This window comes from Olea europaea, unplaced genomic scaffold, assembly GCF_002742605.1.
Source record: "Olea europaea var. sylvestris unplaced genomic scaffold, O_europaea_v1 scaffold1381, whole genome shotgun sequence".
Lineage (NCBI taxonomy): Eukaryota > Viridiplantae > Streptophyta > Magnoliopsida > Lamiales > Oleaceae > Olea > Olea europaea.
In genome coordinates, this window is record NW_019231325.1 from 71,129 (window position 1) to 83,663 (window position 12,535).

The 12,535-nt window shown below is 30.2% G+C and overlaps 1 long non-coding RNA gene across 1 annotated transcript; it reads left to right on the top strand.

The window, feature by feature from the left end:
- Positions 1–325: 325 nt before the first annotated feature.
- LOC111375515 lies at positions 326–1,365 on the top strand. The gene is made up of 2 exons (XR_002699325.1): positions 326–592; positions 1,063–1,365. It is a non-coding gene; the product is annotated as an uncharacterized LOC111375515 (long non-coding RNA).
- Positions 1,366–12,535: the final 11,170 nt, after the last annotated feature.

A 12,535-nucleotide genomic window follows, 5' to 3' on the forward strand; every position in this document is an offset into this window, starting at 1 on the left:
TACGATATATCTATGGACTAAATAATGGATATGGATCATGTGATATTGATATAGATTTAGGATATGGACATTTTGAGACAGAAAATTAAGTTTTCAGCAAAAAAAAAAAAAAAAATCCAAAAAAATGGGGGGTCATTTGACCCCACGTGACCCCATGTGGATCCACCCTTGTATGGACAAAGCTTGAAGGTTGAAATGTAGGTGCAGCCGCCCAGAAGAATAAATGATTTTGAAGACGAGTAAAAGTCATTTGGGCCAATTTTTATTTTTTTTTAAGTTGTGCGCCTTTTTCTTTTGGGCCTCTTATTAAAAATAAAAATAAAAATAAAAATAAAAATAGACCCAATTACTCAATCCAATGGATTGAAGATGCAAAACCCGCTTGACTTGCTGGTTTTATTCAATTCACAAATCACAGAGATGCCCTCGGCACTTAAAACCCATAATTAAACAATTCCATCCAATTCCAATTTCCAAACCCAATTCTCTGTTGCTAGCACACATGCTAAGCCACTGTGGAGTCGTTGAAGTTGAGCCATCGGCCACTGCATCGCCGGTAACTGATTCCATTCGTAATAGCGGGACGTGAGCGGTGAACCTCTTGTCTCTCTTCAATTATTATTATTATTATTTTATTTTTTTTGTTGTTGTTAGTCTATTTGGTTTATTGATTTATTATTTATAAAATTATGAGTTATCAGTTAAAATAGTCAATTATGATTTATGAATTATGAATTTATGTTTTTATGAGCATTTACTGTGAGTTTGTCTGTGACTTAGTGAGTTGTGAGCCTGCTGATAGTATTTATGAAAATTGTGGGCTTCGTGAATTTGAGAATATGCGATATCATATTCGTGGACTATGAAATTCGTGAAAATTGAGGATTTTCTTAGTATCTGTGGACCTATGGAATCTGTTAGTATTTGTGAAAATTGGTGATTTTGGAAAAGAAACTTGATGATAGTTAATATTTGATTTACGTTTTAGTACATTTATATATTAATTGAATTGTTTAATATTATTTGTTTAAATATTAATAAATGATCTCATTAATGCGACAGTCGACTGGTCAACGATCACCTACCGCTTTCTTGTATCCGCAACTGAATGGAAAGGAATGGCAGCTACCACTTCTTTGCATCTGTGGCTCTAAAATTTTTATGAGTGGAATCATCTTGTTATCTCCATAGCCAATGTTGTTTGTAGGAGCAGCAGAGAGATTCATTGTCAGCTTGGAATGGAACTTATTTAAGAGAAACGTCGTGTTATTATATGTATACAACTAACATTGGTAAATGATTAATTGGTCTACAATTAAAAATATTTACTTATTCAGATGAAGCAATAAATATTTTAGTGTACTACCATTTCTAACTCAAAATTTATGTACTCATAGGTGCCTCGTTTAGCCCCTCAATAACTTTTTCAAGTTTTAATTTTCCCATTCCTTGTATTGCCAAGTAAAAGGTTTATAAGTTTATTTTTTTAACAATAAAAGGTTTTATAAATTTAAGATACTTCCTTTATTAGATAGCCGAATGTTATAACAAAAAAAAATGTAGAATGGCACTAAAAATTGTTGGAATTGGTTCAAAAGTAATTGAACAGTTGGTTAAACATTAAAATCAAAATGAAAATGTGTGATTTCGTGTCATTTTTGATTGAATATTCAGACTTGATTCGATGGTCAAATTACAAAAGTAAATAGATCAATTTATTCTACTCGTCGAGTAGATCGTCGTGGTATATTTGAAATCTTAAAATCAATTCCGGATGAATGGGAAATCTTGGTCCAAATTTGGAAGAATGAAGTATTGCAACTTTTAGAAATGATGCATATTAGAAATGAAGTATTGCAACTTTTCTTGAAAAAATGCTGAATTTAGGGTGTGTCCCTTTACCTACAACCCTTCATCTTCTATATATAGGACTTCTTGGACGTGTATTTCATTATTCCAATTCATTATATAGTTTCATATTATTCATTTCATGTCAAGTTACATAAAATACTTTGTAGAAGTGATTATATCTTGCATCAAAGTCATGTTTATGGTAAAGAGAGAATTTCGTTCGAGTTCGCTGGTCGAAGTCATTTGGAGTGTTCTTATGACTCGATGTGGTCGTTGTATCTTGGGAGATGATCCTCCAAAAATCGTTAGCACCGATACAGGGCAAATTCATCTTAAGGAAACAATGTCAAGCACTTGCCTCGGCCAAATCCATCATTTGCATTTTCTTTCTTCATTTTCTAGTTTCTCTTAATTATGGTTTGATTTCAGAAACTGATTAACATTATTTACAAGTTTGTTCTGCGAAGTTTGATAAAAAGAATAATTTGCTTTCGTTCAAAAATCGAAAAGGATGAATCCATATCCATGCATTCGAATTCGGTAACTATTATTGTTTTGCTCTTCAAATCCATTTCAGTGAGTCGAAATTACATTTTGATTTCGTGATCATAAATAGTATATTTTTGTGAATATAATATGCATAATATCGGTGTAATTATCCCTAACAAAATATTCAGGGGAACATATAATGGTGTGCTTTAAAAATTCTAACTTGGTGATGAGTGAGAAATAAAATTTCACAACTAATATGATACTTTTTCTATACCTTCTTCATATCGATAGCATCATTGTAGAGATGGAATGTTATATTATATAGATATAATTCTCATTGCAAACAATATAGTGTCCAAAAATATGATTACAACTTATGAACATTAAAATATTTTAGCTTAAAAATACACGATGTTACAATTTCGGTTTGATTTAGTGTTTTGACGGTTTTCACTTAATCTTATTGCTAAAAGATATTAAATTAAAGAGAAAAAAAGAAACTAAAGTCTTAATGCGACAAACTTGTAAGTACGGTCCAATATTGATTACAAAGCTTGCTATTATTACAAGATGCATTGAATATTTTGGCTAATATAGAGAGCTGAGAAAATTGGAGCACATCAAATCAAACATGATTATATGAAATAAGTATAATTATATTCTAAAAGAACCAAAATTGTTGTTAAAATTAATTAAAGAATGCTGAAAGTAATTGTCCTCAAACCTATGCGTACACATAGTATAAATATTTCTCCACCGGACAACTTTCAATATTTTGAACATATCTTCTTCTCTCAATGTCCAATTGAGGTGATTCAAGTTGTATCGAAAAGCTATCTCAAAGTGCTACAACTTTTATTCAGATGTTATCTTCCAATTCGATTGTTTGACATGTAAAAAATGGGTCCCAATGTGAGGCTAAAAATCGATGCGTAACTTTTTCGACTGAGAATTGATGTGTGATCATACTTTGAAGATATTTCGTCCCTTTGACTCTTTTCTCATTCGCTTGACCTCTAACACTTTCAAATTTTCATCATAAGGTTAAGCACAAGTTTGAAGTACTTGCACTTTAGTCCCTGAACTTTCACTTTCCTCTATTTTGGTCATTTTTCGTTCTTTTCTCCTAATTTTCACCATATTCATTCATTTGCAACCTAAATCAAAATTTAAGGGTATTTAGTGCATTTAGGCATCAATAAACCATGCAAATGCAAGTATAAATGAAGAATTACTTAACAAATTTGTGATATTATCAGGGATTGAAAAGTTAGGGATCAGTGCTCCTACAAATGAGAGGTTAGACTAAAATTGCAATAATCTTAAAAGTTCGGGACCATACTACAATTATCCCTTTTTTGTTGGAACTAGTGAGTACTTTTTGAAAAATTTGAATAATGACTTCAATCACTTGTTTAGCCCTCATTTGTTTCTCATTTTTCTAAAAATGAGAAGGAAAATATATAGTCGTTATTAAATCCACATAAAATATATAAAGTTAAATATGGTGGATTGATGTGATGGATAATAGTCATATTTCTCATTTTTGTGGCCAAATAATAAGAATCAAACGAGCCCTTAATTTTATTTTATTTTTTTGCTTATTTAAAGAGTGCCAAATTTGTGATTTTACAAAATTTCAAAGGAGGAAATGGACAACAAAGACAATTTTTGCAATATTCTTTTGGCCCTTGTTTGAACCTCATTCTTTGGAAAAAAATGAATTTTTCAACAGTCTTTTAATATCATTTCAACCACACATCCTTCAATAAAATAATATTACCGCAAATTCAAAACTTTTCTTTATTTTTTTAAACACATTTTCTATCAATACACTATTCAAAAATTCATTCTTTTCCCTGAAATGGGGCTCAAACAAGGATTTAAACTAAGGATGAAATGCGTCAAATCGAAAAGATTGAGATGATTTATGAAAAAAATGATGCGACATTTTGCATCGATTTTGCCCCTTATTTAGGCTTTACTATAATGTGTTTTTTGAAAAAATATATTTTGAAATAATGATTTCTTTTTACAGAATATATGATTAACAATAAGGAAAAATTTTAAATTCATATGTAACATTATTTTACGAAAGAATGTGAAATTGAAAATGAGTTTTAAAAAAATGTAATTAAAAAAAAAAAAAAAAGGGCCAAAACAGGGGCTTCCTTTTACACTACATAAATGGTATTTATATTGTTAGAACAATTTTTATTTTATATATTACATTTTAACTACGGTTTTGCTCCTCAATCTTTACTAATTGTTTCAATTATTTCCTTAACTTCTTTAATTCGAATTATGATCTTCAACCTTTAATTAATTAGTATGACTCATTCTTGATGATGATTTATGTTAAAATATTTTATTTCATGATTTAAAATGAGAGAAAAATGATTTTTGGGTTTATCTATTTATTTTTAAAAAATATTGTTGACATTCAAAAATGGCACCAACAGATGCCAGGTCTACACGCATCCACGTGAGCAAATTTCGATGTGTTAAGATTGCTTGTTTGATTAGGCGGTGAAATTGAATGCGGAGGATACACCATCGATGTGCGATTAAATAATTCGGACGCCTGTTAAAGTGATCAGAAAACTTGAAGATGTGCGAATATAATTTCACCTTGACATAGTTGGACCAGTCACATGTGAATAGAAAGGAAAAGAAAACGAATAAGAGATTTAATGGCTTGAAATGTATGGAGTAGTATTTATTCCCTCCTAAAAAATGTGCCAAAAATTAATATATCCGTTCCTTATTCTTTTTTATATAGGTGTTGCTTCTTTTGTACCATACGCCTCCCTTTCTTTCTTTCAAAGAGGAGGGTATATATAAAGTTTGGGGAAGATGTGGTGACTGTTGGATCTGAATCACGTGCCCTTGGCTAATCAGTTTTTCATAAAGATATTCGTCAAGTCAACAGATGTGACAACCTCCTCATCTCTCAGAACTTCAGCCTCGCTTTGAGACCTCGACAAGTCGTGAACATCAGTACTTCGGCATAATCCTTTCTTCAGGGCTTAGGCATGTATCTGGTAAAGTGGTACCTTGGTCAGAACAAGGTTTTGGACTTCCGTAGTCTTCGTAACCTTGTTACTTCGTTTTTTCATATGTTTGGACTGACTATTCGGATGATGTCAATGAAGCTTCCACGTGTTACTTGTGATGGCTTAAGTTCATACGGGGAGTAACAAATTAATATGGGGTGTAACAAATATCATTTGAAAAAAATATGTTGATTTACACCATTTTAAAGACCTTTGGACATAAAAATATTGTCAAATACAAAATGTTTTAAATATAAAAAATTGTTAGAATATAAGTATTATAAAAAGCAAAGATTAAAAATTTGAAGGCCCTATTTGGTACCCATTTTTGTAAGAATAAAAATGAAAAATATAGTTGTTACGGATCCATACAAGAGATTAAAAAAAGTCAAATATAGTGGTTTGATGTAATGGATAACGATCATATTTTTTCATTTTTATAGCCAAAAATGGAAATCAAACGGGTGTTAAATATAATTACGATATGAAGTAGGAAATGAAATTTGTGATGTTAATATAAATAATAACGTTATTTGTACAAGCAAGGACAAAAGACAGAAAAGATGAAAGAACCCTCATTCTTTCAGTACAAAAAACTGATTTTCCCTTCAGTCGTGCTATAGTACTTGCGAGAATAACCGCGGGATTGACACATTACACACAAATGGACGTCGAAATTATTTTATTCATGGAGGACCTACGCCGAGCGAGGTCGTTTGGAATTTTCCGTTGAGAAAATTACCTAAAATATCCATTTTGACATAGTCATTTGCAAAAATGTCCAAAATTTTCTCAATGTCCATTTTTCAATTATTTGAACGAGAATACTCCTACTTGCAATTCTAAACTAGTATTCAAATTTTGTCTCATCATGAAGAATTGTGTTAGCCAATAAAATAGGGACACATAATCTATACTACTTGTTTCAAAAAGTACAAATATCAATCACATTAAGTATGTTTGTCGGGTCGTTTGAAATGAAAAATGGGTTGGGTCCATCTATGAATCAAACCCGTATGAAAACATAAAACCCTATTCCCATTCTTCATTCAATTTGCATCGAAAAGTGAAATCCTCCCTCTCAGCTTAAAAACCCAGAAATACAAGGCTAAAATTTACTAATTTAATTGGAAGTGATGAGCCGCCGCACCTTTAACATTTTCGTTCATTCCCAAATTGTTCTCCTAATTGTGAGCTGACAAAGATTTTTCCGTCTGCCTTCCTTCAATAAGGTAACCTTACATATATACATCTATTTCCTTTTTTTATTTTATTGTTTGTTGTTTTAATTTTAATATGTATTTCATCTGATTTAATTTTACAATGTTGTATTTAATTTTTGAAAGTTGTAAAAATTAGTTAGGGTTTAGTAGGTTTCTCATTATTATGTTTTATATATGTGTATATATGTTAATTAATTAGCTCAAAAGTTGGTATATAAACTTAATTTCCTATGCGTATATGTAGTCCAATAAATTCCTCCTGTGCGTGTATATATCTCTCCTCCAGCTGCTTCGTTTTTTTATATATATGTATAGATAATAAAGGCACCTGACAATTCTATGCGTATATATTGTCTCTCCCTAAATAGCTAACGGCAGCAACATTCTCCGTTTTCTTCTTCTTTTGCTCAGTTTCTACATGTATATTTATATAAAATAACAGCAGCCTACCAATATTAAGGGGACTCTATGTATACATGTAATCCTCATTTTTCAGCCTCCAATGTGTGTGTAAAAAAGTGTAATATTAGCTGTCCCCTCTTTTTTCTGTAGGCACGTCTATGTAATATATTCTTGGCTGCCTCCAAGTACGTGTGTAAAGTATATTATGTGGGTTGCCTTCCTTTTTTCCCTCCAACATGTACATGTTTATGCATCACTTTAACCTAGTCAAAATTTTTTACTCCAATTCGAAGCCATTAATTTCGCCTCATATAGACATGCATAGATTATTTAGTGGACGAATTAATTTCTCTTCTCATAAGATTCATTTTTAGTTGGGGTTTAAACCATTACATCAAATTAAAAGTGAATAACATTATTTTGTGCAAGCACAGATTCATAATTTTATGATGCAGTTGCACTATTAATGTGTAGATCAGTTTGTGCACGATGAGAAAATAATTTTGGATACATGAGAATAGCTATCTTATCCTTATTTTCAAGTTGAAAGCTTAATAGGTAGAAAATGAATGAGTTGTAAACATTACTATTCACTTTTTCTGTTACACACATACACATGAATAGAGCATACGTCTACAAACTGTTCCCTTACTATTTTTAAAAGAAAACTATATTTGAAATTGAACTTTGTGATTACGCATTAAATACTAATGTATTCATAGATCTTAATCATCATTGCAAAGGTAGTTCTAATTTCATGTATTATATTCCGTTGAATTTGTATACTATGATTTTTGGGTACTTATTCAATTAGATAGCAGCATCTTCAATGGTTACTTGATTTTTATTTTTTTCTTGTTACCTTTTCTTAGTTTTTTTTTGTTCGTACGTTCTCCTAATACTTTTTTATGTATTTTTTGTGATTTGTAGATGATTTCCTCACACCGATACAAAGTACTGGAGAAGGAGCGCGTCCTGTCGGAGGTTTCACAGGTCAGCAATTCAAAATACACAACAGTTGTCCTCGACAAAATCAATGCACAACAAAAGCATATATTTGAGGAAAGTTGCATAGGACATGTTGCCAAATTGTCCGAACTAAACTATCTGGGCAATTAATTCACGAAATGGTAAATTGATCGGTGTTTTCTAACAAAAATTTAGAGGTTTGATTCAAGGTGAACCAAAGGTTTGATTCAAAGAATTGAATGCGAGATTTGCTAGTTTGGAAAATGATATGGGGGCCCAGGTGCACGGTTTGAGACAACATGTGATCGATGAGGTCAATGTGATCCGATGTAGGCTTGAAGAAGAGGCTACTAACATTGGGAGACACAATATCGTTGGCAAGTATGGTATATTTTAGGACTATTGCGGTGAAGATATGCCCTACCATGATGGTTACAATCACAATTTGATGACACATACGGAAGTGGACGCACAACATTCAAAAGATGCAACCTAAGCAGTTGGCTGCCAGACCGATGATGTGTTCAGAATGTCGACAGCTAGGGGTTAGATTCAAAAGGTCGATTGATGTTGCTACAGAGAGTGTAACAAAGGCCACAAACACTGTACCTACAGTTATTATCTCCATTGATGCTCCGTCGATTGATGATGCCATCCTCCCTAAATCGTTGAAGATTGCTGATCCCCCGTACGTAGACCTTGATCATTGAAACTGAAGATGCCTAGTGTAAACACTAACACACCATTCACATGATCTGATAGCAAGAGAGGTAAAAAGGATGTGTAGTATGTGTACACTACAATTCTCGTATTTTTGTTCATGGTAAGGATTAGCTGTCCAACATTTTGTGGATGCAAACTTGTGATTTATATATTAGTGGCATGTGCGGAAGGTTGTATGTTGAAAATAGTTTATAACTTTATTATTTCCCATTGTGGATTTATATTATGCACTAGTAAATATTTAGACTATTCGGCATTGCAAAGAACATATGTTTTTCAGTCGGAAAAACAATATAGACTGCACTTGGTTGTAATGACTTCGGTTGCTATTTAATATCTTAGCATCTTTGTTTTGATTGTGTTGCCTCAGCTATTGTGAAGCAATAACCATTTTCCACGTGGTTGTACATGATTTGTAAATATTCTTGATGGAGATTCATATGTTGGTAGATAGTGAAAATGTTTTACTGGCATGTTCTGTTCGATTAGGTGACTGTTAATTAGATTTCACAAACGGTTGCCATGTACCGTATTCATTGTTGTATTTTTTTCTTTTCATAGTCAAACTATTATTCTAGACAAATGAAATTTCAAGTATCGAGAAATGCAGGTATTTAATATCGAGAACTACACGTCAAATGTCAAGATTCTAATGAAATGTTGAGAAATAATATAGTTCGGTTGAAATGTCGTTCTATACAAATGTAACGTCGAGTGTCGAGATTGACAAACATTTGATGTCGAGAACTACATGTCAAATGTTAAGAAATGAATGAAATGTCGAGAAATATCTTACTTCAATATAAACGTTAGCGCCACATGTATTTTTTTTAGAACATAAAAATTCGCTACTCATTAATTCAATTAGCTTCAATAATATGTGAACATTTATGAACATGTGTGTAATTATGTATGTGAAATTAATTTAAAGAATTAAAAGAAAATATAAATTATGTATTTTAAAGCCCTTACCAATAACAATAGATGAAAAAATATTTCATTCCTTATCCTACTCAAACTTTTGCCAAGATGCAAGGAAAATTTGATTAACTCGGTTAGCTTTAATAAATTTTAAAAATTTGTGAAACCTTTTTTTATCGGTAAATGTAAAAATTTATTGATAAGAACTTCAGTAAAAGTTACTGGACAAGATAAATAGAGATTCATATAAATATTGATGAAGTTTGAACTAAAAAAAGTATTATTTATATCATAAAACGAAAAGAATTAGAAATAATTTTAAATCGAAAAAAATTTATTTACAATATGAACAAAAAAGAAATTTTAAAACAATTTTATAAAACGTATAATAAATTAACCAAAAGAAAATTACGGAAATTAAATAAAGAACATATAAATAATATTTAATTGAAATTGAAAAAAGTAAATTATCATAAAGAGAAAAGAATAAAAAATTATTAATTGAAAAAAAAATTATTTTTGATATAAACAAAAATAAATAAATAAATAAGAAATAGAGTTAACACAGAGAGATTTCTCTGTGTTATGGAGCATAACACTCTGAAATTTTCTCCATAACACGGAGACGTTATGGAGAAGATTTTCTCTCTTCCTATTTTAATTTTTTTAATTTGTTTTGCTTGTATTATAATTTTTTTGGATTAATTTTTTTTTAATTCTTTTCTCTTTATGATAAAACTTAAGGGGTTGTTCTCTTTGTATTTCAATTTTTTAATTTTGAGTTTTGTATTTTGAGTGTCTATTTTGAAATTATTGAAAATATGTTATTTTTATCATTCTGAAAAACTATTTTGCTAAACATAAAATTGAAAAACGAGTTTACATTGAAATCTTGAAAGTATTTTATTCAAGAGACCTGATTATTCAATAAATTTTAATAGCTTAATGTTAATATAGTATTAAATAACATATAAATTTTAAAGTTAGTAAAAAAAAAAAAAAGGATATGAATTTTTTCGTGTCTCCATCACACAGAGTTGTGATGGAGAGATTTCTCATTTGCAAATAGTTTTTGTGATGGAGAGATTGTCTTTCCGTCACACACAGAGTTTAATTTCTTTCCTTTTTTTCCTCTTGTTTTTAATTTTGACTGTTTTCCGTATTTTCAATTTTTCCTGTATTTTGTATTGGAAATATTCAAAACGTCAAATATGACGTTTACAGTTTTCAGTACATTTTTTTTTGTTTTCAAACATTCATTTTCGAAAATGAGAAAGAGAACGCGTTTCACTGTTTTAAAAAATTGAAAATAGGAAAACTACATGAAAATAGCGAAGAAAACTAATTTTTTCAATTTTAATTAATAATATTTATATATTATTTATTTAATTTTCTTAACTTTCTTTTGTTTAATTTGTTTTACTTTTATTATTATTTTTTAAATGTCAAGAAATGTACAGAACTCTAGGATTAAATGAAATCTCGAGAATAGATATATAAAATGTCAACTGTCGAGTTATATAGTTTATAAACATCGATAAAGACATTTCAAATGTCGAGAACATGATGAAATATTAAGAAATACATGAAATATCGAGATAAACACGGTCAAAATGTGGGAGTTGGTTTGAGTTCTTTTAATGCAATTACACCTTTAACTATGCTTTACACTCATATTCAATATCACGTCGAACAACAACTGATGTTGTTCCGTTGCCTAACCACTTCCACTCGTCGTCAATACTGACGAATATACCACCGTAGGAGACAACAAATCTTATAACATCAACCATAGCTATGTCGTAAACAAAAAATAGTATCAGCTAATAACGAATACTTCAAACGAATATGCTAATTATCCGCAAGCAATATACAAAAAATGTTCCATAATTTCATCATGGTACCTGTAATGTTACTATCGACATTATCAAATGTAGAGATTGACGTTAAAAGTAACATTCTTGACGTTTGTAATTGTCGAGAACAATATTTCAAGTATCATTCTCGACGTTCGTAAAATGTCAAGAGTGACATGACAGATTCCACTTCACCATATGTATTTATCATCTTCTTCATCTTCAACTACCATTTTTATAAATAATTTAAATTTATACTATCATTAATGACATTTTAATTACAGAAGTACTTTAAATTATTATCTAACTAAGTAATGTAAGAAGGTTATGACAAATATCTACTACTTGTTTGGACAATCTACCACATTGAAATCAAATATATAACAACTACTGTACACCACTTCTCAATAAACATCAAATATCAAAGGAAAATACCTTCTGGCCAGAAATGAGAAGAGCCTAATTAACTTCAAATTCCGATGACATTAAATTTATAAACATGAAAAAATTATTTCTTCTTTTGAAGTAAAAATCATAGATTTCTTTTGGCTGTCAATGCTTGCTATTTCACGTTCTTCAATTTTTCTAAAATAATTTGTTAACATCTAAAAAAAAATACAGACAAGTGGACAAGCATAGGTAATAGCAACAATTATCGTGGCTTTTCGTGAAAGTCATTGCTCTTCTCAAGATCGGTGTCAATTTGCAAAAGAAAAGTTGAGAATTATTTATTCTTTCAATAAGGGTAAAATAGAGAATTTAAGGGTCCGTTTGATTGCAAAGGTGGAATTTGGGTGGAAAAAAATGAATTCCAAGGAATTGAATTGATGAGAAATTATTTTCCTGCGAATTGTAAATTATTGTGTTTGATTGATATAATTTTTCACGTGAAAAATATTGAAATAAAAGTATTTTTTGGTGTTCATTTGACTTTATTTTACATAAAAATTGTCAATTAAAGGTATAGAATTTACTGGTATTGGGGATGAAATTTGTTTCCATTGCAAAAAAATTTAAAAATAAAAAATTCTAAAAATATCTA